Below are 5,050 nucleotides of genomic sequence, written 5' to 3'. Positions count from 1 at the left end.
GGCTCCTATCTGGTGGAACGAGCTCCCAGAGGAGATCAGGGCTCTGCGGGACCTAGCACAGTTCCGCAGAGCCTGCAAGACGGAGCTCTTCCGCCAGGCGTTTGAATAGGAGCCGCCACCATCACCATCATCATGCCATCATTACTATCTACGCCCTAAGCTTGTGGATAGGGTCATCAGATGTGGACACTCTGAAAGAGAACGGGACTTTTGACGGCCATCTGGTTTTGGAGGCGAGCACCAATTACTGTTGTGTATGTATGATGTTTTAAGAACTAATGTTATTTAATATTTTAATGTTTTTACTGTTTTACTGTATGTTTCAGTGACATACCGTGTAAGCCGCCCTGAGCCTACGGGGAGGGCGGGATAGAAATATAAATAATAAATAAATAAATAAATAAATAAATAAGTAGCTGTGATGCCCCTTGGCCACTTACACAGAGGGCCTACGACCCTCTACAACCTCCCTCCTTCAGGTTATACATAGGTCAGAACATCACACTCATCACCCTTCTCTCTTTTAAAAACTACAGAGAGAGCCATGACCATCTCACACCTCAGTTCCTCTCTCTCACTCCCAGAGACATCCACAGACAGGGTAGCCCAGCCCCCTTTAATAATCAGCCCTCACTCACACAGAGTTATTGAGGTTGGGGCTCAAACACTGTTTCAATAATCACTCACTGCCACTATTCATTCACATCCTCTAATATACGTGTATAGACCAAGATATTAAATTGCGTGTGTGTTTCTTTCCATTAGACACGCAGGCCACAGGGTTAATCAAAACAAGAAACTTTTACTTATAAGAGCAAATCACGGAATAAAGTCTAAGAAACAATGTTTCACTTCCATTGAACATATAGAACTGGGCTCCTTTTGTTACAGATTTACTATTTTCAGCCTGTTCCAAGCAGCTTTTCTATACAGTTCCCGTCAGTCATAAAAACCCTTTTTTCCACTTCAGCTCTTAAGTTGTCTACTTGCCTGCTGCTTACCCCTGTCATTATTTAAACTGCTGTTTTCCAGGTCTCCTTCTGTCAACATTCTGTCAGCTCTCATTGGCTGCTCTTAGGGAGAGGCTGAACCTAGCCTGTCTGTTTGGATAGCAATGTTTTTGCATATGCACAGTTTTTCAAAAACCTAATGCAAACCTCTTGGGCAGACGTTCTAGCTATTTGGTGCATAACAAAACAAACCTGGTGATCAGCTCATGTCCGATTGACATTGTTGAACACAGTAATTGCAATTATTGAACACATTCACTGTGAAATCTGCAGCATCTCTAGTGATGGCCGCCAGCATAAATGGCTTTAAAAGGGGATTACACAAATTGATTGAGGTTTGGTCCATCACTGGCTAACCAGCAATGATGACTAAAGGGAATTTCTACACCCAGAGGCAGTAAAGGTTTGAACATCAGTGCAAGGAGGTAACATCAGGGGACGCCTTGGCCTCTGTTTGTTGGTTCTCCAAGACAAATATTATATGGAATTGGATGCTGAATTAAATTGACCACTGGTAGGCCCATAGCCAGGATTTTTAATCTAGGGGGGCCTTTAAATAAGTCGGGGGTGTTAGGGAACAAGCCTGATATTTGTTTTATGGACTGCTTATTGCTACACAATGGACTGTGCACATACACATGGGCTCAGAGAGCTGTACACTTTAGGTCACCTGTTGTGATGACACACATAGAGGGTTCCTGCACATAGGTTTCAGCAACACAGTTGCACAGCCTGGTGAAGAAGCACAAATCTCCATTATTGTGAGCAATGAAACAACAACTTTGGGGAAAAACAGCCACCATGGCAAAGCTGCTTGTGGTCACGTATCACCCATCAACTGCTTTGTTCCTGAGCTGGAATTTCCTGCCAGATCGACATTTGGTTATCAATGAAACTGGCCAACTTCATCAGCATTACAAGGAAGCATCCTGACGCCTGGATTTCACACCTGTCCAGATGCCAATCCTTCAAGTAAGGTTTTAGGTTACAATGTTGGCCATCCCTCCTAGGTAACCTTCCTCCCTACCTGCAACCAATAGGATTGTTTTTGGGACGGACTAACAGGTAGGTGGGTCAGGAGGTTGGCACAGGTACCGCCCACCTTTTGGACCCCCTATAACAGGAGAGAACCATTCACCTGGCTCCTCCTAGCTAGCATTCCCCCAAGACAACCTCTGTCTGCTTTTACCCCTCTTGAGTCCCTCTTGCTATCCCCAACCCTTGCCTCTACTATTAATCTCTTGATCTGCAGTCAAGAAACCCACGCATTCTAGCTGGTTCTGGTTGTGTGGACTTCCTTTTTTTCCATTTCTTCCCTCCATTCTTCATTCGAACAACCAAGCTGCAAGACAGATAAGTATCGCCCACCATCACCCCCTGTACACTTTAGGTCACCTGTTGTGATGACACACATAGAGGGTTCCTGCACATAGGTTTCAGCAACACAGTTGCACAGCCTGGTGAAGAAGCACAAATCTCCATTATTGTGAGCAATGAAACAACAACTTTGGGGAAAAACAGCCACCATGGCAAAGCTGCTTGTGGTCACGTATCACCCATCAACTGCTTTGTTCCTGAGCTGGAATTTCCTGCCAGATCGACATTTGGTTATCAATGAAACTGGCCAACTTCATCAGCATTACAAGGAAGCATCCTGACGCCTGGATTTCACACCTGTCCAGATGCCAATCCTTCAAGTAAGGTTTTAGGTTACAATGTTGGCCATCCCTCCTAGGTAACCTTCCTCCCTACCTGCAACCAATAGGATTGTTTTTGGGACGGACTAACAGGTAGGTGGGTCAGGAGGTTGGCACAGGTACCGCCCACCTTTTGGACCCCCTATAACAGGAGAGAACCATTCACCTGGCTCCTCCTAGCTAGCATTCCCCCAAGACAACCTCTGTCTGCTTTTACCCCTCTTGAGTCCCTCTTGCTATCCCCAACCCTTGCCTCTACTATTAATCTCTTGATCTGCAGTCAAGAAACCCACGCATTCTAGCTGGTTCTGGTTGTGTGGACTTCCTTTTTTTCCATTTCTTCCCTCCATTCTTCATTCGAACAACCAAGCTGCAAGACAGATAAGTATCGCCCACCATCACCCCTACCTGCTAATGCAACTGTGCTTATTTCCTACTGTAATTCTTAGGAACTTGATTGAATGTGTGAGTGCATCAGTATTGTTTGTATGAGACATATTTCTAGTAAAAGACATCTATTTTAACTACAACAGCCTCAAAATCCTTTACTGGTAACCCTTGGTGGGATCAGGACCTTGGTATAAATTGGCAAGAACCCATTTATAAATTGCCAATTGCTGTAAATAAAGCAATTCGGCTAACAGGGGGCACCTCCCCAAGGGAGTGCCACAAATAAAATTAAAAAATAGAAGTTGGGGGGCCTGGGCTGGATAGGAAGTCAGAAGGGGCCTTGGCAGTAAGTCAGGGGGGCTGGGCCCCAAGATGCCCCACTGTAGCTATGGGCCTGACCACTGGTCTAGAAGGCCTCTTCTTATGTTCTTTTTTTTTCAATTTATATTTTTTATTGAAGTATTAAGATTGCATACAAATAATAATAGCATGTAAATACACTTCAAGTTTAACATGAGATATAGAGTAAGAGCAGTAGTGTAATTTTTACATCAATACAATTTCATATCTATGACTTCTAATATGTGACTATCTGTAAGTAAAAGTTGTAAGTTATAGCTTTACAGATGATAAGATAAAGAGTAATAAGACTTTGTAGATGTTAGAGCGCATTCTTGCCTGTAGGAGTAATTGATCTGTTAGGCTATAATTTTACCTATGATATGTCATATTCTTATAATTTGACTATGATGATTACTGTTCTTCACCTTTATAGCCATTTGGTGTAGTCTTCCCAAGACGGTGGCACAATTCGTTCTTTTTCCAAAAAGGTAAGTATAGGAAACCACTTTGCACTAAACTTCAGATCAGGCTGGCCTGTTTTCGCTGTATTGCATCTCCCAGTTATGCTCTCCATTATGTACTGATCCCAGAGCTTTTGGAACCAATCCTGACTTGTAGGTGATTTAGGGTTTTTCCATTTTGAGGCTATTGATAATCTTGCCGCATAGAGCATCGTTTTTAGGATACTTTTATGGTGGTGCTGATCAATTTTTTCCGGCCAGACCTCTAACATTAAATGTTCCGGAGTGTAGGAAAGTTCTATGTCCGTGATTTGTTTTATTTTTTCCAGGACTTCTAACCAGAATGGGCGGAGTTCGTTGCAAAGCCACCAGCAATGGGCAAAGGAGCCTATTTGACCACAGCCCTTCCAGCATAATGGTGAGTATTGTTTGGTTATTTTTGATATGGTTTGAGGGGTAAGATACCATTTTGTGTGTATTTTTAATCGGTGGAGATCTATTGACTCTTCTTATGTTCTAATGGTCTCAAGTGGTTTCAGTTCTCCCAAGAATTCTGAGGAGACTGAAATACCAATAATTAACAAATGATTCAGTTTCATCCCTTGCTCATCTGGCCTTTGTAACTGACTACTGTTTAAAAAGGTTAGCAAGGGCTAGGTAACTCTGTGCCATACAAACCCTGTTCTCCTTACCTACTTGGAATTAATTGCATGGCAAGCAGTGTGTAATACATACAGAAATGTTTCAACTGACCACAATTTGTCCAACACTTACATCAGATAAAGCTATACGATACCCTAATGGAGACACTCATTACAAATAAACCAAGAATTTGAAGGCTGCAGCCTAGATTAGTTACAGTTAGTACTGTGAGAGGGAGCCTCAGAATTAAATAATCCTTGAACCCAGCTCAGTTTCAGCAATGCGCAAGCAGAAACACAAATGGACTTAGCGCAGTTCTGCTTGCACAAGATCTCATGCAACTTCTAGCACTTCCCTCCTTATAAACTATAGTGCCCAGATGTTGGTTGCACAACATCTTGGACAAGCAGAAATGTGAGTGGAGATACCATAAGTTTGACTTATTAGAAGTGGCTACTTCAGACTTTTCTTTTTTTAGTAGAACAAAGTTTGAGTCCAGTGGCACCTG

Source organism: Gekko japonicus, unplaced genomic scaffold (assembly GCF_001447785.1).
Source record: "Gekko japonicus isolate JY-2015 unplaced genomic scaffold, Gekko_japonicus_V1.1 scaffold1960, whole genome shotgun sequence".
In the NCBI taxonomy this organism is placed as follows: domain Eukaryota; kingdom Metazoa; phylum Chordata; class Lepidosauria; order Squamata; family Gekkonidae; genus Gekko; species Gekko japonicus.
This window is presented reverse-complemented; position numbering follows the sequence as displayed.